This window comes from Moschus berezovskii, chromosome 1, assembly GCF_049115385.1.
Source record: "Moschus berezovskii isolate FMDL1 chromosome 1, NW_MosBer_1.0, whole genome shotgun sequence".
Taxonomy (NCBI): domain Eukaryota; kingdom Metazoa; phylum Chordata; class Mammalia; order Artiodactyla; family Moschidae; genus Moschus; species Moschus berezovskii.
Window position 1 is genome coordinate 6,087,503 of NC_142460.1, and position 26,079 is coordinate 6,113,581.

The following is a 26,079-nucleotide window of genomic DNA, read 5'->3' on the forward strand; positions in this document are numbered from 1 at the left end:
AAGAGGGAGGGGCTGTATGTGCATTGATAGCTGATGCACATTGTTGAACAGCAGAAACTAACACAACATTATAAAGCAGTTACACTCCAATTAAAAAAGAAATGTAAAACAAAACCTTGTCTTGGGGTGGGGAGAACGGGAGGTTTGGATTTATTCATTTATTTTTAACTAATTTATTTTGATCCGAGGATAATTACTTTACAATATTGTGATGGTTTTTGCCATACATCGACATGAATCAGCCCCAGGCATACACGTGTCCCCCCACCCTGAACCCCCCTCCCACCTCCCTCCCAGAGGGTTGTCCCAGAGCAATGGCTTTGGGTGCCCTGCTTCCTCGAACTTGCATTGGCCATCTATTTTACACATGGTAGCGTGTGCGTGTTGCAACGGTGTCCTCTCAAGTCATCCCACCCTCACCTTCTCCCACAGAGTCCAAAAGTCTGTTCTTTACAGTCCTGTCTCCTTTGCTGCCCTGCATGTAGGATCATCAGTACGGTCTTTCTAAATTCCATATATATAGCTTAAAACTCTTAAAGACCTATAGGATGTAGGGTATGGCCTCTATCATATCACCATTTAATTATTTAGTCTGATCTCTGCAGAAATCATATGAGTCCTGGAGGAAGACAAGCTCCCTCAGATTTAAACAAGCAGCAGCCCCCAGCTGGCACTGGAGTTTCCTTGTCAGATAATACATCTTTACTTCAACACAGGCTCAGGCACATAGCATGCAACCTTTGATCTGATGACTCTGTCCTTTTCATCCCTATCAAAAATGAGGATCAGAAACAGTTCACAGTTGCTGAGAACAGACAACTGTATTCACTTACAGTGTTGACCCAAAGTGAAAGTGCAGATGTGAGTCACTCAGTCGTGTCTTTGTGACCCCATGGACTATGGCCTCCCAGGCTATTCTGCCCATGGGATTCTCCAGGCAAGAATCCTAGAGTGGGCTGCCCTTTTCCTCCTCCAGGTGATCTTCTGGATCAAACCCAAATCTCTGTGTCTCTTGCATGGGCAGGTGGATTCTTTGCCACTGCACCGCCTGGGAAGCTCTGGGGTATCCCACTGCTACCGCTGCTAAGTTGCTTCAGTTGCGTCTGACTCTTTGTGAGCCCATGGACTGTAGCCTGCCAGGCTCCTCTGTCCATGAGATTTTCCAGGCAAGAATACTGGAGTAAGTTGCCACGTCCTCTTTCAAGGGATCTTCCCAACTCAAGGGTTGAAAACCCTGCGTGGACAGGTGGCTTCTTTACCACTAGCACCACCTGGAAAGCCTTTCAGGATCCCAGCCCCCCATGTTATTCTCTATTCTTGCATCAGTGCCTCTCTTTAGCTCATACTTAAGGCCACATGGAAGGTTCATGATGACCAGCTGATGGAGATGGAAGATGCCCAAGCTTGATGTATCCATGAGTCAGCTTGAATATGAAGTGAGTGAAAGTGTAAGTCACTCATCACATCTGACTCTTGGTGACCCCATGGTCTATACAGTCCATGGAACTCTCCAGGCCAGAATACTGGAGTGGGTAGCCTTTCCCTTCTCCAGGAGATCTTCCCAACCCAGGGATCGAACCCAGATCTCCCACATTGCGGGCATATTCTTTGCCACCAGGGAAGCCCTGAATATGGAGGCACAAGCCAAAGATAGCCAGTGGCCATGGAACAGCCTCATTCAAGTGGTAGCCTTGAGAGATATAGAAGTAGCCCTGATGGTCAGGGCTTTGGAAGGAACACACTCTGTGCTAAAGGAGAAGTGGAAGTCACCAGTGTACAGACAGCATTAGCTTCTTGAGAGTGATTGGACTTGATATACAGCAGCACTTCTGGGTGGTTGATGTCTCTGGCCTCCAAATTGAGCATCAGAACCACCTGTAAAGCTTTTAAAGAACCACCCCAAAGTTACTGAAATAAATACCCCAGATTTGGAGTTCATAAGTCTAGATTTGGGAAGCCTGGCATGCTACAGTCCATGGGGTCGCAAAGAGTTGGACATGACTCAGCAACTGAACGACAACAAATCTATATTTTATGTAAGATCCTTAAATGATTCTGATACTGCTTGTCCTTGAACTGATGTTTGAGAAACATTTGTATGAGTAATTAGCAATGCCACAATAAAGAACAAAAGTGTTGACAATTATGCAAGCACACGACTAACCCTATTGTGCTAATCATTCCACAACATATACATGTCAAATCATCACACCATACACCTTAAACTTACAGTGTTATAGGTCAATTAAACCCCAGCAAGTGGGAGGAAAAGAGGAAAAAGATATCAAATTATTTAAAAACCAAGTACATGTGAGACTGTGTCAACTTTTTGATTCTCAAGACTACCCTACAAGGTATGTGGTATTATTAACACCATTTGGTAGATAAGAACAATGAAGTGACATGACTTGCTCAAGGTCACATAGCAAGTGAAGGAAGGAGGGAAGCAGTATTTGAACTCACTCTGACTCTAGATTCCCTGTGTTTCAAGGTGATGCCCGGTGGAAACGGCAGTCAAGAAAAGTGAAGAGGGAAGAAAAATCTGTAAACCACAAGCAGGTACAGCTTGTAGGGCCAGTTCTGTATTTACCTTAAATGAAGACAAACTGTTTTCCCAAATAGTTTAACTTCATTGTCCCTTCACAATAGCCTGTGAGCACCATCTAGTGGTTAGGTAAGTCTGCTTGACGAGCAACTAAACAAGGTCAACTGAAAGGAACAAAAATATTGTTATTAAAATTTAGTAGGTGATATTCAGTTCAGTTCAGTTCAGTCGCTCAGTCATGTCCGACTCTTTGCGACCCCGTGAATCACAGCACGCCAAATAGTTTCCAATTCCTGGGTGAATGAATTGCAATACCAGAAGGATACAGTAAGGATATAGAAAGAATTTCCCTGCTGGCTCAATAGTAAAGAATCTGTCTGCCAATGCAGGTGACACAGGTTCAATCCCTGAGCCAGGAAGATCCCCTGGAGAAAGAAATGGCAACCCACTCCAGGCAACTATTCTAGCCTGGGACATCCCATAGACAGAGGAGCCTGGCAGGCTACAGTCCATGGGGTTGCAAAAGAGTCAGACACAACTTAGTGACTAAACAAATACAAGGGCATAAAGATGAGAAAAAATAATAAAAACAGGTGAAGTCAATAATAGCTGTGGAAATGATGTCAGACCAGGTTTTGGGTCTTGCTTTTTAATGAAAAGACAATAGTAATAAAATATAAAAGAGAAAGAGCCATATGGCAAATCGTTTTTAAGCTTACATCCTTATAATGAGTTTACTACACTCACACACTAAAAGCTTTCCATCCCCAGTCACTTTTTCCAGGACTTACCCTTGGTCAGCATCCTTTGCCTGTCCAAGATACCATCTGCTCCCATGTCTACTGCACAAGATTTCACGGTTACCCACAGGATGAAAAGTGCTGGGAGTTTAGAAGCCAATGGTTTATCTTCTCCCTGATGTCCACAAGATTCATCTTCTCTCAAGATCTATTGAACCCAGATACAGAGAGTCAAGGCAGGGCGGTACTGAATGTACACAATAAGAGTCAGTTCACTGTGTGAGAAGCAGACCCCGAAAGAAGGTGGAAAGGGACATGAGTGGGAGACGATGTCAAGGTCCAGGAATCACTACCCAGATCCAGAACCAGGGCATAACATTTGGAAGACAGAGGGGTGGTTCTGTGGATAGAGTCCAGCCTTCCCAACCTCTGACAAGCTTTCTGCCCATCATCCTAAAAGCATCAGGGTTCACCCCACAGGTTCTTCAACACTCATGCTCAACTTTGCATGCCTCTTTCGAAGGATTCATTTCAGGAACAAATGTTCTCCTAATGTGTTCATGCATGCATGCTCAGTCATGTCAAACTCTTTGCAACCCCTCAGACTATAGCCTACCAGGCTCCTCCATCCATGGGATTTTCCCAGCAAGAATACTGGAGTGGGTTACATTTTCCTAAACCAGGGGATCTTCCCGACCCAAGGACTGAACCCACATCTCCAGCATTGGCAGGTGGATTCTTTACCACTGAGCCACCCAGTTCTCCTAATACAAACATTGAAGACAAGCTGTTAATTGAAAGAAGCCAGACATAAAAGGGATATATTGTATGATTCCGTTGCTGTGATATATCCTGCATAGGTGAGTCCATGGAGATAGCAGGGACTGGGGAAGAGGACAAAGCCACTTAAAGGGTAAAGGGTTTTTACTTTGGAGCCATCAAACTGCTCTGGAACTCAACAGAAGTGTTTGTTACACAACATTGATATTGTACTAAATGCCGCTGAATTTTTTCACTTTGGTTAGTTTTATGTTATTTGAATTCTGCCTTCTGTGGCCAATCCAAGAAGTATCACAAATTTTTTTTTAATGATCTTTTGTCTTAGAATTTTAGGCCAGGGTATTTTGAATATTTGATGAGAACTGTTTATAAGATTTCGCTAAAGACCTCAGGCCCCCCTTTAAAGTGAGAAGGTTATCAGAGTTTCTCTGTGAACAGGATCTTAATAGCAAGAAGAGAGAGAGAAAAGATGTCACATCGGCTCCTGGGAGGGAAAACAGAGCTCGTTCTTAGCAGCGAAACTGTTCTTAAAAGAAGATAGAAAACAAGCTACTCCCACTTCAGATCTGCGCTTTGTAACAGGGTCTATGTTTAGATGGGTGGGGTAGGATTCCTGACAAGAATCGGGGAGGTTCTTGTCTCTGGGGAGTTCCCAGCTTCCTGCTTCTAGGGCACAACCTGGAGTCCGGAAGAACCCAGCGCTTCATCGGCAAATCTTTCTTCGAGAAGCATCGAGGCAATCAGCGATTGGCTGACAAGCACAAATTCCAGACACACACCCAGTTAATGAAAACCACACACACACACACAAACTAGAGATATTTTCTACCTGCCAGTGACAATCTGGAGCAGGAAAAGCAAATGGAAAATAGCCCAGGGGATGGGGAGCTACTTTACTCTGAATATTCTACATCTAAGGGGGAATTGAGTTTCTCAAAAATAAAGACTTTCAGTTTACAAACATACTGTTTTTGCCAAAACAAATTCTTTCTTTTAGGTGCTTTGGGAAAACTTCAGAGTGCTCGGGTTTGGGGGCCAAAGACGCCCGCATGTTGCAATCCTAAACCTTTGGCAGTGACAAAAACATGTTTGCAAGTGGAAAGTTTTCAGAGCAGGGTTTTTCGTGTTGTTTTGTTTGGGTGTGTGTTTGTTTGCCTGTCTGGTGCCAAAGGATTTCCTCCACCTCTTCCCAGAATCAGGGAGCGGGAGTCAGCACTCCATTTGGGATGTTGGCCCCAAAACACCTGTACCCACAGTTTGTATATCCCCAGCACCTTGAGGCAAGAAAAGCAGTCAGGAATCTTAAAGAACACCCTGTTCCTGCCTGCACACTGAGCGTGAAGCCTCGGATAGTCAGATGGGGGAGCCACAAAGAGGTCCATCTCCACCACTGAGGTCTTCATGCGGGCTGAGTGGGTTTCTGCACTTTTGTTGTTATTGCTCAGTCGCTCAGTCGTGTCGACCCTTTGCGACCCCATGGACGGCAGCACGCCAGGCTTCCCTGTCCTCCACCGTCCCCTAGAGCTTGCTCGAACTCATGTCCATTGCGTCAGTGACACCATCCAACCATCTCATCCTCTGTCGTCCCCTTCTCCTGCCTTCAATCTTTCCCAGCATTGGGGTCTTTTCTAATGAGTCAGCTCTTCACATCAGGTGGCCAAATACTGGAGCAAGCTCTGATTAACACTATTTGTTTGTTCCTTATATCTCACCCTGCATGTGTGTGTGTGTTGAGTCGCTTCATTCGTGTCTGACTCTTTGCGACCCTATGGATTGTAACACGCCAGGCTCCTCTGCCCATGGGAGTCTCCAGGCAAGAATACCCAAGTGGGTTGCCACACCCTACTCCAGGGGATCTTCTTGACCCAGGGATCGAACCAGCAACTCCTGCATTGCAGGTAGATTCATTACACCTGAGCCACGGGGGGAAGCCCATATCTCACCCTTAAAGTGAAAGCCGCTCAGTCATGTCCAACTCTTTGTAACCCCATGGACTATACCGCCCATGGAATTCTCCAGGCCAGAATACTGTAGTGGGTGGCCTTTCCCCTCTCCAGGGGATCTTCCCAACCCAGGGATCGAACCCAGGTCTCCCACATTGCAGGTGGATTCTTTACCAGTTGAGCTGTCAGGGAAGCCCCATATCTCCCCCTAGCCGGACATTCCTACTCTTTCCATCTTTCCGTGAGACTACTACCAGCGCTGAGGTAACAGTATGATCAACTTACTCTGGCTTTCTGTCTATTAACACAGGATTCAGAGGAGACCAGTCCCGCAGAGTGCAGAGACGCAAAGCATGCAACCTGCAGACAGCTCTACAGCTTCACCAGGCAGGAACTATAGTCTTGAAAACCAAGGCTTCTGATGCAGGAGAAGTGGGTACTTCGGGATTCACAACCGCAGCCTGGTTCCTGGTATAAACCGCAGCATGAGAATAAAGGCCCAAGTGTGCCTCCCAGACACGGGAGGAGGGCAGACCAAGGGGGGCCAGACAAGGTGGAGAGACAGAGTCAGAGCCCCATCGGGGGAGCCGAGGAGAAGCAGAGCTCGAGTCCCCGCTCAGTCCCGCGGACATTCCAGAGAGCTCTGAGCTCAAGGGCCACCCTCACCTCCCTAGACCTCGCCCAGGCTCGGATCTCGGCTGACAGCGGCTGCGCTTCGCCGGTTGCTGTCCGCCAAGACGCTCCTCCTACTTCTGCGTCTGGTGTGCATCTCATCACTTGGCAGTCAGAAAACCCCCAACCGACGGCTGCAATCATCCCCCCGTCCACCTCAGCCCTTTCCAACCCAGCCTCCCTCCCACTGACCTTTCACGATAAGAGCATCTTCTGAGTCACTCACCAGAGCTTCTTGGCATGCTCTTTGCTGTCTCCATCTCTCCCCCTACCCCGACTCCAGCTCATCTACTGCCAAATACCAAGGATTCTACCTCCCTGGTGTCTTTTCCATGTGCCCCTGGTTTTCATTGCTGCTGCCACCGCCTGATGCAGGAATCTCCTGTCTCGACAGAGCCAATTCAGTATTCTCCTGAATAATAGCCCTCCTCTCTGTCTCCCCGGAGTGAATCCCCGTAAACTTCTGGACGGCTCCCTCTGGCTCCTGCCTCTCTAGCCCCCTTCTCACCACCTCTCATGCTCCGCCGTTCCCATTCTCTGTGCCGGACAGACGACATTTTTCAGTGTCTCAGATGCAGGGGCGATTGTCTTCCCCTGAAATCCGACACGAACGCTATCTCTCTGCCTTTGCTCCCAACTCCTAATCACCTTTCAGATGTCACCTCCTCCAGGAAGGGCTACTATGCTTTCAGCAACACATGGCAGGAACGCTGATTCCCGCTGGCAGAAACAAGGAAATGTATTAATGGCACTTAACGGGAAACAAGAAGGCAGGGTGTGAGCTCACTGGTGCCATGTGCCATCAGCCACCCTGTTTCTTTCTTTTTGGTTCTTTGCCATCCTTAGCACTGGTTTCATCTTCAGGCCGGTAGCAAGATGCTTGCCCCAGTTCTAGACGCCACACCCAGACACTAGGATGTCCAAAGGAAAAGGGATGTTTCTCTTTCTGCGCGTTCTCTCAGGTGAAAGCGGACATTTGCAGAAGCATGTTGTCCTTCCCTCCCCCGCCCCCACCAGAATCTCTCTTACATTCCATTGGCCAGAATTAGGTCATGTGTTCATCACTCAGCCAATCACAGGTGAAAGGAGTGACCCTACTGGCGTTGCTGTTGGACCGCCTCTCCTGCTTGGATGTCCTGTCTGCTTTCCTGGAGGCACAAGACTGTACTGAAGAGCACACACTTGATCAGAAGCAGATTCCACTCGGAAAGAAGTAGGAAGCAAAGGCAATCAGCAGAGCTCACTCTTCTTCCCGCTTGGTTCTGTGTTCCTTTAACAGCTGTCTTAGTCTGCTCAGGCTGCTATCATAGAACACCACAGATGGGGTGCCTTGGAAACAAACGGAGAACTTTGTCTCTCAGAGTGCTAGACGCTGAGAAGTCCAGGAGCGAGTTGCTGGCAGATTTGGTGTCTGCAGAGGCCCCACTTCCTGATTCACACCTGTGTCCTCACGTGGTGGGAAGGATGAAGGGGGCCTCTGGAGTTCTTTCAATGAGGACACTAACCTCATTCATGAGGGCTCTACCTCCATGACCTCATTGAACTCTAAATACCTCCCAAAGGCTCCACCTCTTAACACCATCATATTGGGAGTTAGAATTTTGACACATGAATTGGGGGAAGGGGTGACAAAACATTTAACTCATTGCATTCTGCCCATGGTCCCCCCACATTCATGTTTTTCTCACATGTAGAATACATTCATTCCATCCCAACAGTCCCCAAAGTCTTAACTCCTTTCAGCATCAAATCAAAACTCTAAAGTCCAAAGTCTCATCTGAATGCCATCGAAATCAGATACGAGTGGGACTCAAGGTAGGATTCACAGAGGCAAATTCCCCTCAGCTGTGAAGCCATGAAACCAGGAAAGATGTGTGCTTCCAAAGCACAACAGTGGGGAGGACGGTTGCTGAAGCTGAAGCTGTAATACTCTGGCCACTTGATGGGAAGAGCCGATCCATTGGAAAAGACCCTGCTGCCAGGAAAGATTGAGGGCAGGAGGAGAAGTGGGCGGCAGAGGATGAGATGGTTGGACGGCATCATCAACTCAGTGGTCATGAGTTTGAGCAAACTCCGAGAGATAGTGCAGGATGGGGAAGCCTGACGTGCTGCAGTCCATGGGGTCACAAAGAATCAGAAACAACCGAGTGACTGAACAACAGACACGCCCATTCCAAGAGAAGAAGAAATAGGCAAGAAGGAAGGAGTGTCAGGTCTCAGCAAAGTCCAGAACTTAATGTAGAAGCATTAAACCTTAAAGCTCCATAATGATCCTCTTTAGCTCATGCCCCGCTCCGCTAGCCCACAGGGCTCTACAGCAGTTGGCTCCTCTCCCACCATCTCAAGAGCACTCACAGAGTTGAAAGTGAGCGTACACCATCCTCCCCCCATCTTTTTCCTGGCCCCCCTTCTCCCCTCCACCTCTCCATGCTGAAACCCCCTCTCTTAAAGCACAAACCACAAAGTCCAAATTCCAAAATCAGCCTTTTCTGACCAATCACACACACAGTCGTCCAGTGTTTTTAGATCTACAACCTCTAAGGACACCACTGAGCATCCCACATCGTAGTCTTTTGAATACACAACTTCTTTGAGGCTCTTGAATGACCAAGCTGGTGTGACTTAACTCTTACTTCATGTGGCACCTGACCCCATTCTCTGCACACACTGGGTGTGCTATAAAAGGTCACAAGTGGACGTGGAGGACCATCAACTCCAAGTCTGTAATCAAGCCTGCTAGTCTAAGCTCAGCCACTCACCTACCATGTAAACTGGGGCAAGTCTCTGAGCCCCCCCAAAATAAAATGAAGCTCACTGAATCAGAAGTCTCAAGACCCCATACAGCTCTGTATTTCTTTCTGAAGGCTGCTGCCACCACAAATTACCCCCCAACTTGATAATTTAAACAGAAGTCTATTCTTTCCCAATTCCAGAGGCCAGAAGTTGAAAATCCAAATGTCAGCAGACTTGGCTATTCCTGGAGGCTCTGAGGGAGAATCTTTTCCATCCTGTCTCCTAAACGCTGGTGGTTGCCAGCACCCCCTTGGTGTTCCTTGGCTTGTAGTTGCATCACTCCAATGTCTGCCTCCATCTTCACACAGCCCTCTTTCCTCTGTATGTCTCTGTGTCTCAAAACCCTTCTCCTTTCTCTTCTAAGGACAGCAGCCAGTGAATTTAGGGCTTCCTCTGGTAGCTCAGCTGCTAAAGAATCCACCTGCAAGGCACGAGACCCTGGTTCAATTCCTGGTTGGGAAGATCTGCTGGAGAAGGGATAAGCTACCCACTCCAGTATTCTTAGGCTTCCCTGGTGGCTCAACTGGTAAAGAATCCGACTGCGATGTGGGAGACCTGGATTTGATTCCTGAGTTAGGAAGATCCCCTGGAGAAGTGAAAGGCTACCCACTCCAGTATTCTGGCCTGGAGAATTCCATGGACTGTATAGTCCACGGGGTGGCAAAGAGTCGGACACGACTGAGAGATTTTCATGTCACTGAATTTAGGATGGCCTCATCCTACCATCCTTAACTTGACATGTGCAAAGACTCTGTTTCCAGATAAGGTCCCATTCACAGGATAGAACTTAAACATCTCTTTTGGAAGGGCAACAATTCTGTCAATTACAAACCCTAACTCTGCTGAGTTCTGTTTATTCAGGACCACTGAAAGCTGAAATATCTCCTTCTTTTTTAAAAAAGTTGCCTACAGATCCATATTGTGGATCATTCTACCACTCTTCATTTGAAACTGAGAATTTTTCTAATTCCTCTTTTCATTCCTTCAAATACAGGCAATGAGGCAGTCTCTAAATTTCAGATGTTGATCCTCAGTACTACCTCTGTACTATAGATCATTTGTTTTGGCTTCCAGCATCAGTCTACAGTCTAGAAATCCCCAACAGCACCGTCTCAGAGGGTATGTATTGGTGCTAGCTGCCTTTTCACTTCCCAGAGCCTTAAAAATCCCTGACAATGAAGGTGAGGACCCTGGGAAGAACCACAAGGAGGACGGTGTATTAACTGAGCCCCTGGCTGGCTTCAGGAGAGGCGGGTCAGGCTCACAGGGCCATGGAGGCCAGCATCCCCACCATAGCCCCGGATGTCACACACAGCGTGCCCGCCACATACAAGGCAAGCACCGTTTTCGAAATGCATCTGCAGTGGGGGAAGGTCCTGATGTTTCTATATCAAGTTGCACTGAGCGATGCCACTGATGAATGAGATGGCAAAAAACAAAAGGCAATCATTTTTCTTGCATTTTCTCTGCAGGCTTCACGACTGGCTAACCAATCCTATAGAACCGAACCCTCAGAGACAGAGCTCTACCCAGGGAACAAGGCCGGCTTGTGTGCTGGGCTTACGTTATGTCTATTTTAAAAGTTGATTTTGGCAGGTATGTGAACCACTCACACAATATATCTACTCCCAGAAAAGATAAGGGGGGAAAATCAAACACTGAATTTTCTTTAAATTCTCACTTGGAAGCAAACAGCTTGGCTTTAAAAAAAGGGAGTATAATCCTTGCATCAATGATGATGAACTAGTTGGAACAAATTATAAAGAAAATATTGGAGCTATAAATAACATATTTTTTAAGAACCTGTGTGCTACAGTATCCCCTGAGAGGCTCATTCTAAAGAATGTTAATCTCCAGATTATATTCTCTCTGAGGCCATGTTTTTCCAGAACTCTTGGAACGTGTCTAAGTAATGAAATAAATTCAGCAATCTTTTAAAGAGTTCACTGTTAAAAGATACTAGGAGCAAACAGATCATTGTGGACTCATGGTTGTACCTTCGGGTAAAGGAAAATGAGAAGAGCTCTAAATCATGCAACATGAAGAAGTCCCTCAGCCAGACAAGCTCTGGTTCAAATAATCAGGAATATTTCAAGCCAATGCCAGCTTTCTCCCTTACAATAATGAATGGATAAAAAGAGTACATTCAAAAGGGATCTTCACCACCTCTCTGGTTTCTACTTCTGTTCTACCTGAAGAACACCTCAACTCCCCGCCCCCCAGGAACCTCCTTTTCCTACACCCTAGAACAAAACAACAAAAGTTTCTAAAACAGTATAAAAGATTATGGACACAGTCTTACAAACCTGTTATTGAGGCTCAACAATATATTTTTAAACTAATAACGTGAATTTTTCCATGCTGAAGAGTCATATAATTGGGTCATCAAATAAAAAAAGACACAGCTGTAATAGAAAACATTTCGGAAAAGGAAATTCATACTTCAAAGCCCTGACTAATCATAAAGTGATGCAAATCTGAAAGGAAACACTTAGATTGTATTTTACCCAGCTGAGCAGTCAGATGTTTGGAAATGCCCTGGATTTTTCTAAATATTTCCTCCTGTTAACAGCAGAACAGCTCAGATGCTCCAGGAACAAAAGACACACTTTCAAACCTTTACCCTATCTACTTCTCTTATTATAGCTGCTCCACTCAGGTGCCAATAAGAGGTCCATTTGTAAAGGCCTTAAAACTAAGCTGTTTACTGGAGCTGCCACACAAAGCTATTTTTATGAAAAACACTAAGAAATTCAAGTCTGGGAATACACATAGAACTTCAAGTGAGAGGCTGGAAAAAGAAGGAGGTGATGAAGGACTTAGCACATTTTCAGTTTGTTTCTCTTACAACCTGTGAGAGAACCCAGACAGCCCATGGACTCCAGGAGAAAACCCAAGATGGCCGCCATCCAGGGAGTTTGGCAAAAGCCCGGGCAAGGAGAGGCCGCAGGGAGCTGGGCTCCCCATCGGGAAGGTGGTGACAGCGGCAGCTGCGCTGCATGGCCTGCAGGCCCAGAGGACAAACCCTGGCAATGGCCTAAGCAGGGCCCCATGGCCTTTTCTTCAAAAGTGAAGATGGGGGCATCTGGTCAACCACAGGTGAGGTGGCACTACAGGGTAAATCTGTAAACTGTCGACTCAGCCAGCACTAATGAGCACCAGACACCCAGAAGTATTTGCAGAGTTGGCGGGCTGGGAGTGAGGAGTAAGCTTGGCTCGTCTCAAACCACCACTGACTAAGGAGGCCTGCACAGCGTGGGCAGCAGGAGACAGCATCCCCTGAACTCTCTGAGCGAAAGGCAGAATTAGAGATGCAAATTCAAAACAGGCTCTGAGGGGCTTGTGCCAGGTTTGTGCCTGGGTGACTGCCTGGCCCTTTCCCCAAACAGCATGCAGAACCTGTGAGAAATGTGCTCTGGCCCCTTTTAGACCCCAACCCTGAGGATATGAGGGTGCGAAGCACAGGAGGGGCCTTTCCTCAAAATCCTTATCACCACTTCCTGGCCTGAGTTCTCTGGCTCAGAGCCTGGCCCTGAGAAATGGGAGGGAAACAGCTCCCAGCCGTGAAACCTTGGGAGTTGTGCCTTGGACATCCTGGGACACATGAAGGCCAAGCCAGCAGGGAAGTTTTCTGCAGAAAACTTGGGTTCAATCAGAAGGCTTCACTTTCTAAAGATTTCATAGTCAGCACTTTCGAGGGTACAGATTTGTTTTGTAGACTGTTAAATCTGGCCATCTTAAATTAGAGGTTAGGTCAATAAATAAAATGTTCCGATCGTGTCTGCAAAGTAATTTTCCACAGTGGTCTTGTGACCTACAGGAAGAACCTAAGAACGCATTTGTTTTATTTCTTCGGGAGTGAGGCGACCTGTAACCATGGGAAAGCCGTGTGACTCCCTCATCCTTCCCACCTCAAGCACACTTTATGTACCGTACTATGCCCTCCCCCTCCACAGACACACCAGATTCGTAGAGTGAAACCCCCACTGCCCAGGACCGCAGGAGGTGACTTTGTCTGAAAACATGAACGCAGATGTGTTAAGTCACTTCAATCGTGTTTGACTCTTTGCGACCTCACGGACTAGCCTGCCAGGCTCCTCTGCCCTGGAGGGGATTCTCTAAGCAAGAATACTGGAGTGGGTTGCATGCTCTTCTCCACGGGATCTTCCTGACCCAGGGATCGAACCCTCAATCTCTTTTGTCTCCTGCATTGGCAGGCAGGTTCTTTACCCTTAGCTCCACTTGGGTTGTTGTCATTTATTCTGTTAAAATGAAGTTATACTGGCCTATGGTGCATCCCTAATCTAATCTGACTAGTCTCCTTATAAAAAAGAATGTCGTGTGAAGAGAAAGAGACACACGAAGAGAGAAGAAGAGTTGGAGACACAGGGAGAAGACTGTCTACAAGCTGAAGAGACCTGAGGCCACCGGAAGCTGGGAGAGAAGCCCGGGACAGCCCACAGGAGGAACCAACCCTGCTAACACCTTGGTCTCCAACTTGTGACCTCCAGAACTGTGAGACAATAATTTCCACTGTTTAAGTCACCCAGTCATGGCTCTCTGCCTCAGAAGCCCTAGGGAATGAAGACAGCATCCCAGGGACTTCTGCCTGAGTAGGTCACTCCTCTATTAAAAAAATATATTCAAAAGCACTTTGCAACTGTGTTGGTATAAAGACAAGTAAAATCCAGGCAAGAGCACATTCATTTTTTCCCTCTAATTTAAAAGGAAAACATTTTTAGCTAGAAAGTCTCATGGGACTTAAAAGTCCCTTGGTTGGCCCTGTGGAAACAGTCACTGGGGACCCCAGGCTCGGTCAGGTCTCTACGCTCACCCTTTCTTGGTACCATACTGAAATTACCTGTCATTGTTTTTAATATTTTCTCTCCCTAACCCTGGCTAAAATATACACAAGCAAAAAGACTCTCTTATTCATTTGTGTAGCCCGATAACAGCCTGGCACACAGGTGTTCAATAAATAACCGTTGAACCGATTTGTACCGAACAGATAAAGATCTAGGGTTATTCAAGGTCATTACTGAAACATGAAGCAAATAAAAAAGTGGATAAAAAAAAGAAAAAGGAAGTTTTGGCAACAACAGAGCCTTAATAACTGGAGCCTTAGCTCCTGGTAGCAGAGCGACAATCTGGGAGCACATCCCAGGAAAGTTTTGAAACTGAAGTAACATGAGTGTTTTATGAGCGCCCATTCTGCCCCATTTTCCTCTCTCACTTCTTCTTCTTCTTTAATTTTGTTTTTCACTCTCCGGGGCTTGGAGAAGTTTTCTTACATTAGAGCTATTTGCCTTTCTTCGGATGAGGGTTTCTCAAATTCCAACTTGTCCACTGAGATTTTGACAGTATATTTGGTCTTCCTAAACACAACCTCACTTATGGTTCATGGCAGCTTAATAGTCTAAGCTATTCCCATCACTGGTCAATGTCTGCCTTTCCTACTGACCGCTCCTTATCTTTGCCATATCCCAGCATGAAAAAATTTCTTTTCATGCCAGGACCCCACATTGGCAAACAAGCAAAACTTTCTTAGCTCTTGCCACAACATAAAAGTTTTTTCAAAGACAGAAATTAACATTTCATTGGCCCTTTGGGAGAGATAGAGCACACAGAAACTTACAGTGTAACTGGAAAGTCTTATAAATTTCTAATTGTGTGTCATAAACTTTCTAGAAGAGCATCCCCCAAAAAGCATTCAATAGAATGCTAATAGAGTCACATAAATGAAAGTTTCCAAGGACATAAATTTGAGAAGGACAGCACTGAAAAAGTTAATCCCATTTCCCAGTGCAGAATTTCTAAAAGCATTTGGTGTGCTGACATGCGAGTCTCCATGAGGCAGATAAAACATTAGATGTTTCACAGATTGACTGAGCCATGGACCCATCCTTCAAGGGGAGCACAGGAAAACGGGGAGAATGATGTAGTTCAAGAGACATACCTTCCAGGAACTACTCTGGAAAACACTGGCCTAGCCACAGTATATGGAGTTTCAAAGGATGGAGTTTTCATCACTACTGGCATAAGGATTCCCTATGGGCTGAAGTGGTTGGAGACAATATCTTAAAAGTAGTATGGGGCTTCCCTGGTGGTCCAGTGGTAAAGAATCTGCCTGCCAATGAAGGAGATACGGGTTCAATCCCTGGTCCAGGAAGATCCCACATACCTTGGAGCAACTAAGCACATACACCACAAGTACTAAGCCTGTGCTCTAGAGCCCAGACATCGCAGCTAGTTGGCCCACTCACTGCAGTAAGAAGCCCATTAACCATGACTGGAGACTAGCCCCCACTTGCCACAACCAGAGAAAACCCAGAGTAGCACTGAACACCCAGCATACTGGTAAATAAATAAAAAAGAACAGAGTCTCGAAGTAAGCCAGAAAGAAAAATACCAATACAGTATACTAACGCATATATACGGAATTTAGAAAGATGGTAATGATAACCCTGTATATGAGACAGCAAAACAGACACAGATGTATAGAACAGTCTTTTGGACTCTGTGGGAGAGGGCGAGGGTGGGATGATTTGGGAGAATGGCATTGAAACATGTATATTATCATATGTGAAACGAATCGCCAGTCCAGGTTTGATGCATGATACAGGATGCTCGTGGCTGGTGCCCTGGGATGAACCAGAGGGATGAGATGGGGAGGGAGGCGGGAGGGGGGTTCAAGATGGAGAACACATGTACACCTGGGGCGGATTCATGTCAAAGTATGGCAAAACCACTACAAGATTGTAAAGTAATTAGCCTCCAATTAAAATAAATAAACTAAAAAAAAAAAAAACAAGAGTCTCAATTAAAAACAAAAAGTGGTATCATTCTTTGGAATTCCCTGGTGGTCCAGTGGTTAGGACTCTGCGCTTCCACTGCCGGGGCCTGGGTTCAGTCCCTGGTGAGGGAACTAAGAGTCCAAAAACTGAGCTGTGGAGCCAAATAAAAAATAAAGTGGTCTAAGTCTTATTAATGATCCAAACACAGAGAGAGGAGAGAAGAGGAGGGTGTCTGGGTGAGGAAAATAGACTCAGCAAAGGAGAAAAAGTATGAGCTGTGTTTGAAGGCCACAGGCGTGGAGATATGCTGCGGAAAAGGAGAAAGAAACCTGGGAGGAGGGAGAAATGAATGGGAAAGAGGCTCAGAACCTGTCTGTGAGAACGCCATCCTGAGAGTGTGGAAAACAACTCAACTTCAAAGCAGAAGTGCAGACCATCGGTACAGCAAGAGCATCACTGAATTAGGCACCAGTCGATAAAAACGACACTTCCCGTCTGCTGGACGGGGGCAAGGAGAGTGCCCTGGTGTGCTCTGGAACTCACCTTCCACACCCACACTGTCATGGCTTTGGACTAGCAAGTTCACCTCCCAGGGACCCGCTGTCCTCATCTGGGCAATAAGACGAACTGACCCTCTCAGTTCAGTTCAGTCGCTCAGTCGTGTCTGACTCTCCGCGACTCACAGCACGCCAGGCCTCCCTGTCCATCACCAGCCCCCAGAGTTCACTCAAACTCATGTCCACAGAGTCGATGATGCCATCCAGCCATCTCATTCTCTGTCATCCCCATCTCCTCCCACCTCCAATCCCTCCCAGCATCAGACTCTTTTCAAGTGAGTCACTAGTCCCCTACTATTCTAACACCCTCTTCACTCTAACTCCAGCCTCTGATGTCACAAAGGTCACATCTGTCCAGAGCCAGCAACGTCAGAGGGAAGGGGCATTTTAAGGTCAGATGCCACACGCAGTTCTCCTGCCATGAACTTGACAGAGAGGTTTGCAGAAGACGAGCCTTTCTGCAAAGAGAGTGTCACTGTGTCAGTCTGGGAAGCTCTGCAGGCCAATACAGCCACCTGTCCCATCTGCGCAGGAGGAGGAGCCCAAGAGATGGACATGAGTCCCAAGGGAATCAAGGGACAGTCTATTGGGAGACGGGAGGATGGAGGAATTTCGAAGGGCAGCCCTTCCTGCTGAGTTCAGGCAAGCTAACCACCATCGCTCCTTAATCTTAACAAGGAAATCTATCAGGTGCGTGTTTTCTAATTCCTCAGCTACTTCCTGAGCTGCCAAGAATCAGTTAACAGCTCCCACATCTGTAAAATGGAGAAATCTGTCATAGCTTCATAGGGTGGAGGAGTGAATTAGAAGATTCCCTGGAGGAGGGCATGGCAGCCCACTCCAGTATTCTTGCCTGGAGAATCCCATGGATAGAGGACTCTGGCAGGCTACAGTCCATGGGGTTGCAAAGAGTCAACATGACTAAAGCGACTCAGCATGCACACACGCACAGGTTACATAAGATGCAAAACCCCATGTCTGGCCTAAAGGACAAGTCAGTACATGTTCACATATTCTTAGCATGCTGTTCTCAAAACTGATTATTTCCCAGGATGCATCTCCGATGTGTTGCTTCCTTCATCCCACACCCCTGTCTCATCCCTAACACTCTTCTTTGCCTTTCTTTGGGTCTGGAAACTCAAGGCATTCTGTAAGTGGATGAAAGAAAGACCCAGAAAATACAGACCCAATTGGGCATCTCAAACTTCTTCTTACTTACAGTTGACACTGTGATGTTAGCTAAAATATTGGAATAATTTTGTTTTCCATTATTAGCATGATTCTTCCTTACCAGGATGAAATATGGTTTCCTTTGGTTTTTTTAAAAAATGTTGCAAAAGATGAAGTAATGCCTAGTAACCTTGGTTGTTTTTTAAAACCCCTTCCGATCAACTTCTTAAGGGACTTGGTTGTAATGTTGATCCATGCCACGGTATATTTGCTTCATGCCCAGATTCTGGCTGACCTCTTAATCGGTAGATTAATTAGGTAATATGAGTCAATTAATCAGAATGCATAGTTATTTTTATGAACTCTACTGCCAGCACATGAACTCATGACATGTGTTTCAGAAATGGGAAGAATGGCTAAAATATAGGTATAGATTTTTACATGATATATGGTTCTAAAAGTCAGATGCTGTGAATAATTCATCTGTTCATTCACCCAAGAAGTGTTCATTAAGGATCTACTAAGAACCAGCCGCATTTCTCAGCACTGGGTGTAATAGATGGATCAGGACAGGGAGGGACGGTAGGCATGCACCCACAGATTTATGATGAGGTAGGGATGGTGAATACAGATTTATGATGAGGTGGGGTTGGTGAACACGATTTATGAGGAGGTGGGGATGGAGTGGGATGGTGCACAGGGTGGGGACCACACCCTTCCCTGAGGGTCAACCAAAGTCTCAGAGGGGCAGAGTTGCCTCTAGAAGGATGTTTAGGGAATCAGTGGTGGGTGGATGGGGAGAGAGGATATAATGACAGAAAGGCATACCAGGTATTGAGAATTTCCTCTGAAAATGCCTCCAGGAACCAGGAAGCAGAGGAACTCAGATAGCTGGAATGTAACGTACTAGGGAAAGAGGAGGGAAGTGATGAATGGATGTCCAGTGGAGAAACAGACGGAGCTTGGAAGAAGACCCTGAGCAGTACCCTGAGGAGTTAGGGGTCCCTCCGGTTGTTGCTCAGTGGCTAAGTCTTGTCTGCTAAGTTTTTGTGATCTCATGCACTACAGCACACCAGACTGCTCTGTCCTTCACTCTCTCCGGGAGCTTGCTCAAATTTACGTCCATTGAGTCGGTGATGCCATCCAACCATCTCATCCTCTGTCGTCCCCTTCTCCTCCTGCCTTCAGTCTTTCCAAGCATCAGGGTCTTTTCCAGTGAGTCAGTTCTTCACATCAGGTGGTCAAAGTATTGGAGCTTCAGCTTCAACATCAGTCCTTCTGATGAATATTCAAGGTTGATTTCCTTTAGGATTGACTGGTTTGATCTCCTTGCTATACAAGGGACTCTCCTCCTATAGGCAAGGCAGAATTTCTGAAGGGTTTTAATCACAAGGAGTGCTGTGGCCAGATGTTTAAAAGATCACTCTGGAGACAATGCTTTTGGTGGATTAGGGAGGACAAGACTGGCAGGAAGATTAGCTTAGAAAAGATATCATTAGACCCAGAGAAGAGATGATGGAAGTCAAGGGTAAGTTAGTGGCATAAAAAAGAAAAAAGAGACAGTAGATTTCAGGTACATTTTTCCAGTTTTATTGAGATGTAACTGACTCAAGTGTATTTAGTAACCCAGATCAGCAGGGTTTGTTCATGGTTGGAGATACAGTAAATGGGAAGAGTGGGGTGGTAACTGGACGAATGGCAACACCATCAACTCAAGTCATGGGAGGAGTACAGGTTACAGGATAATGAACTTCAGTCATCCAAATTCAGGTACCAGAGAGGTTGTACAGGTGGGGTGAAGCTTAGGGAATGCATCTGGGCTGGTGAAAGGCATTCAGAAATCATCAGTGCTGTGTAAAGAAATCAAGAGAAGGTGTATGAGGGGACTTTCCTGGCAGTCCAGTGGTTAGGAAACTGTGCTTCCCCTACAGGGGCACAGGTTCAATCTCCAGTCAGGGAACTAAGATCCTGCCTACCACACAGTTCAATTGAGTTCAATCACTCAGTCGTGTCCGACTCTTTGCGACCCCATGGACTGCGGCACGCCAGGCCTCCCTGTCCATCACCAACTCCTGGAGCTTGCTCAAAGTCATGGCCATTGAGTCAGTGATGCCATCCAACCATCTCATCCTCTGTCATCCCCTTCTCCTGCCTTCAATCTTTACCAGCGTCAGGGTCTTTTCCAGTGAGTCAGTTCTTTATATCAGGTGACCAAAGTATTGGAGTTTCAGCTTCAGCATCAGTCCTTCCAATGAATATTCAGGACTGATTTCCTTTAGGATGGACTGATTGGATCTCCTTGAAGTCCAACGGACTCTCAAGAGTCTTCTCGAACACCACAGTTCAAAAGCACCAATTCTTTGATGCTCAGCTTCCTTTATAGTCCAACTCTCACATCCATACATGACCACTGGGAAAAGCATAGCTTTGACTACACAGACCTTTGTCACTAAAGTAGTGCAGGAACTAAGATCCTGCATGCCGTTCAGTGCAGCCTAAATAAATAAATAAATGAGAAGACGTTTATTACTCAGGAGAGGCAGAGGGAAGAAGAGGAGACCAAGAGGGAAGTACGTCCAAGGATGATCTAGCAAGACAAAGGATGACACGGAGGAAGTGGGGTGGACGTGGAAGTTATGAGTATGTAGAGTGTCTCCAGAGAGGGCTATCGACAGCCAGATGGCACAGGAAATGAGCACTGGAGCCCTGGATGTGCCCCTGGTTTGCACGTTTCAGTTCCCACGAAGTCAACAATTGGCACTGAGGATAGACCACAAATAGGGGGCTGCCGAGTGACACAAACACAGATAAAACCCAGTGGCTCTCAAACTTTAACATGCATCAGAAACACCTGAGGGGTTTGTTCAAATACAGATTCCTGGAGCCCCATCCTCAGAGCTTTTGATGCAGCAGGTCTGTAGGCGATCCCAGGAATCTGCATTTTTAACAAGTCCCCAAGAAAATTATTAGGGGGGATCTTAGAGGATCCAGTCTTAGAAACACCGAGAAGGCACCTCCCATAAAGTCAAAACAGAGAGTTTTTTAACAAAAGTATTTCATTAATAGGAGTGTTCCCTGGGAGTCCCTAAAATCCATCTCTCCCACTCAGAGAGACTAAGGACACTCCTGGATTGGTTTAATCTCCTAAGGGACTTCAATCTCACAGCCCTCCATATCCTCAATACGAGATCAGCAGTCTCCACAGCTGGAAAAATAACCTGGGTGTTTAATATATCGACAATGTGCTAGTTCCCTGAGGTGGAGCTCAGGAATCCAGAAATTTCTAGGCTCCCCAGCAGATTCTGTGATTCAGCCAAGTTTAGAAACAATTGCACAGACGATCTCTAATCCAACATCAGTCCTTAGTAGTCCATCTGCTGGAGAAATTGTGTTTTGGCTGCCAAAGCATGGCCCCCATAAACCTCCCCATCAAAAAGGATGTTTAAGATTCCTTGATGTCAGCAGAGCGATAGAAACTTTAGTCCCACTGTGAGTTTTCAGAGTAAATATTATTACAATGATGTAGAATTTTAGCTGGGCTTGTTAATTATGCAGCTGAAGGCACTTGGATGGCTCGTGAGTGCCCTGATGTAAACGTTCGGTTCGGTAATTGCTACTGTCAAGTTCAATGGCCTCTTCCAATCAGTCAGCAGAGATTAACCATTGTTGTTATAACAACAAGAGGAGTCCAGGAAGAATGAATCCTTTCGTTGGCTCTGAAATAAGACTCGGGAAGCATATTTTTAAGTCAGTGCCAAATGATAAATTCTCTGGCTAATAAGAATTATTAAGGGAAACGAGGAGCCTAATAAGTAACATAAAGGGCTGGCAATCACTGTCCTTCCAAAATGCCATTCCTCCGGAGGTAAAGGTGACAAATACTTGCCAATGAGCCGGTCACCCCGATAACCGTCCTCTGTCCTCCTGCAGTGATCTCAGTCCTGTGCGAGCAGTGGCCTGTGTCCCCAGACCTGGGGGTGCTAGAAGAGAAGGCAGCTGAGGAACAGGGGCCCACGAGGCAGACCAGCACTGAAAACCCTCTTGGTCTGCCCCTGTTGTCTCTAGAATTTCTCTTATGATGGCCCCAGGGAGGTACCATCAGCTTCCTACAAAACAGAGGCAATTTCCCTGCTAAAAAACCTCAGTAGGATCCCCAGGGCTTTCACAATAAAGCTCATATTGTTTATAGAAGCAAGAGTGTTTTCCACAAGGCCTTCACCCTCCTATCTCCTTCCACACATCCTTCTCTGTCCTAACTCCCACACCCCCCCCCCCACAGGTACACACCCTCCACTCATGAACACTGAGCTTCTTACTCTCCACAACTCAGGGACTTTTTCTGCCTCCAATGCAAAGCCCTTCCTACCCCTTTTCCCTACCAGGCAAATCTCTTCCTTTTTCAAGACACAACTCAGACAACACCACCTTGGTGAACACTTCCCAGATTACTCCAGACAAAAAATATGGACCCACCCTCCCTCAAGGCTCTGGAGCACTTTGTTTCAACTCCTATAACATTAAGAACCCTGCTAAGCTATCTTATCTGATTGACTATTGAACTCTGCTGCTGGACTACAAGGAAGCTCAAGGTCAAGCTCAGAGCAGATTCCCAAAATAATCTGATGGATTTATAGAAGGACGGATAGAGGAATAGAAAAGAAGGAGGCAGAAAGGAGAACCAGGCTGGAGTCAAGCTATATTTCTTTACCTGCTGATACAATAAACATGTTTTAGGAGTAACTAACAAGTAAAGAGTCGGACACGACTGAGTGACGGAACAGAACGGAACAAGTAAGGAGATCCAACCAGTCCGTCCTAAAGGAGATCAGTCCTGGGTGTTCATTGGAAGCACTGATGCTGAGGCTGAAACTCCAATACTTTGGCCACCTCATGCGAAGAGTTGACTCACTGGAAAAGACTCTGATGCTGGGAGGGATTGGGGGCAGGAGGAGAAGGGGATGACAGAGGATGAGATGGCTGGATGGCATCACCGACTTGATGGACATGAGTTTGGGTAGACTCCAGGAGTTGGTGGTGGACAGGGAGGCTTGGCGTTCTGCGATTCATGGGATTGCAAAGAGTCGGACACGACTGAGTGACTGAACTGAACTGAACAATTTCCAGACTGTGTGAGGCATACTGAGACAAATCAGACATCCCTCGGACCCCACAGGAGGCTCACAGGCAAAGAACACGATAACCAAATGCACAAGTGCACGAACGTCTATTAAGTCCAGCAGAAACATACATAAGAAGTTATGATACCTTATGTGCTAAGTCGCTTCGGTTGTGTCCGACTCCGTGAGACCACATGGACTGTAACCCACCAGGTTCCTCTGCCCATAGGATTCTCTAGGCAAGAATACTGGAGTGGGTTTCCATGCCCTCCTCCAGGGGATCTTCCCGGCCCAGGGAGCAAACCTGTGTCTCCTGCATCTCCTGCATTGGATTTCAGGTTCTTAACCACTAGCACCACCTGGGAAGCCCATGATATCTCAGAGTTAACCAAAACAGTCCAGGAGGGTCAAGTTGAAAGCTGAATCCTAAAGTATGAGTGGATCTGGAAGCAAGTCACATTTCCAATAAAGTGACAGGATGTGCAAAGTTGTGAAAATAAAGAAAAGCTTGGGCAAAGAATTCAAGAAGAATGCTGAGGTGTATGTTAGCAAGCAGGCAGGTGAGATGAGGCTGGAGAGAGAAGCAGGTGTGGCTATGAAGGTATCTAGAGTGAGGGCTTCCCAGGGGGCTCAGTGAGTAAAGAATCTGCCTGTGGTGCAGGAGCCACAGAAGACGTGGGTTCAATCCCTGAGTCAGGAAGATCCCCCGGAGGAGGAAATGGCAACCCACTCCAGTATTCTTGCCTGGAGAATCCCAAGGACAGAGAAGTCTGGTGGGCTACAGTCCATGGGGTCACAAAAAGTCAGACACAACTGAACATGCACACAGCAGAGTAAGGATGGACAAGAGGGAAACCAGAGAGAAAGCTGCCACTGAACCCAGGCCTTTCTACTTAGAATTAGTTCAGACTCCTCCAGCCAAGTCCTACCCTTTGCTTAGAGGTTCAGGAGGCCTACACTTCCCCTTTCCAACACACATCAAAGTTCCCTGAACTGTCCTGTCTAGCATCTGATTGCCCCAAGAATCTGGAAGATTCACCAGGGCGGGTGCTGTGTATTTTTGTGTGTTGTCACACTTCTAGTACACAGAAAGTGCCTGACCTATAGTAGCCTTAAATACCAGCTCAGCAGATGAAAGGACTGCATTGTCTTGTTGACCAAATCTTTCCATCATGGAATCTATGAAATAATAAAAAGAATCTCACCTGGAAGAATATTTGAGAAAAACCCGTGGGCTTCCCAGGTGGCCCTAGTGGTAAAGAATCCATCTGCCAATGAAGAGGTGTGGGTTTGATACCTGGATAAGGAAAATCTCCTATAGGAGGAAATGGCAACTGACTCCAGTGATCCTGCCTAGAGAATCCCATGGACAGAGGAGCATGACAGGCTACAGTTCATGGGGTCACAAAAGAGTCAGACATAACTCAGTGTCTGAGCACATGAGCTAAAAATCCCAGCAGAGATGGTTCGTACCCAGTTGTTGACCCTCAACTGTGAGGAGGCCACCCAGCAAGACAGGGCAGCTCATCAAGCCTTGGTTTCTTATATGCCAAATGGGGCTCCTGGACTGGATGAACACTAAGGATGCCTCTAACTCATAAAAATCAGCAATTTTTCCAAGGTAGTAGTTCCAAAGACATGATGATTCATGGCAAAGAGTTCTTTGGTGACACTAAGTTGGGAGAAAGAGTTCAGTGCCGTTCACGTCAACTGCGGTCTCATTAACTCTGTACTCAGGGAAGTGGGTGCAAAGTCCACTCTTGACTCTATTAGATGTGAAAACAGTCAGAGATGAAAAGAGAAGTCACCTCTCGTTGAAAGATAGCCTAAGAGATGGATATGGAGAGCCCAGTGTCTTCCACTTTCAAGTTGAAAAGGCCCAGAAAGAGTCACCATCCGTACCGCCAAACCTGGGAGAAGAGCTTGTTTGAGGTGCCTCCTGCAGCAGAGGGCCACGTGGTCTGCTCTGGGCCTGGGAGATTCAGAAGACTGGAAACGAATTAAGCCATGACTTAAGTAATTCCATCTTTGTGTTTCCAGAGATTAATTATATTTATTGTATCTGACACCAGTCAGGGATAGCAAGCATCTTTTGTGAGTCTTACAACAAAAGTTAAAAAGCATTAGTCGTAATGGCTGATTTTGTTTTATTGTATCTGACTCCGAGCCAAAGGTAGACAGCACTTAGAGCTGTCTGTGGACATTAATGTTTGGAAAGCAACACAGACCGCTCCCACCCCAACAGCCTACTGGCACCTGCCTGTGCAGCCCACCCCCTTGCAGCATAAGGATGATGAGGTGGGGGCAGGGAGCAGCTCAACACCCTCAGGATGCACTGCGCAGCCACCGTACCCCAAGCACAGTGCTAGGCATCGCTGGATCCTCAGAGGTGGATAAGATCCTTGTCTTATGCACCTGACTTGGACCGGTGATCTTAAGGATGGTGGATAAGATCTTAAGGCTCTCCACCCTCCATGGATACTCAGGGGTTGATAATAGTCTAAAAACATTATCCCTCAAAAATCATATTATATGCCATAAGACAGGTAAGATAATAGGAGGATGAGGCTGTACAATAAAAGGGAAAGGTACGTTCCAGTTGGGAGAAATCCGGAAAGGAGGCAGCGTGTGAGATAAGCCAACAAAGAAGAGGTACGCTTAGGAGGAAATGAATGGGAATTGATTCAGGGTGCCAAAAACAACAGAAGCCAAGGTGGGAAACTGAGAACGCTGGGGCATATTCAGGCAAAGCTCGACATGGCATATGTCCAGGGGGAGAAATAGCACACACTGGGATGGGAAAGATGGAGCATGTGGTTGAAGGCCTTGACTACTTCCCGAAGAGCAAGCATAAGTTTGGTCGTCAATAAGGAGCATGCACTATACAGTCAGCAAAAACAAGACCGGGAACGGACCGTAGTTTAGATCATGAACTCCTTATCACAAAACTCAGACTTAAATGAGAGAA

At 46.5% G+C, this 26,079-nt stretch overlaps 1 long non-coding RNA gene across 1 annotated transcript in view; it reads right to left on the bottom strand.

Moving 5' to 3' along the window:
- The window catches only part of LOC148778651 (uncharacterized), a 150,577-nt gene that overhangs the window by 104,311 nt on the left and 20,187 nt on the right, over positions 1-26,079 (bottom strand). Inside the window, exons 2-3 of the long non-coding RNA XR_016035944.1 lie at positions 3,337-3,493; positions 2,591-2,709 (exon numbers count right to left, since the gene is read on the bottom strand). This is a non-coding gene — a long non-coding RNA (uncharacterized LOC148778651). The remainder of the gene's footprint in view (positions 1-2,590; positions 2,710-3,336; positions 3,494-26,079) is intronic.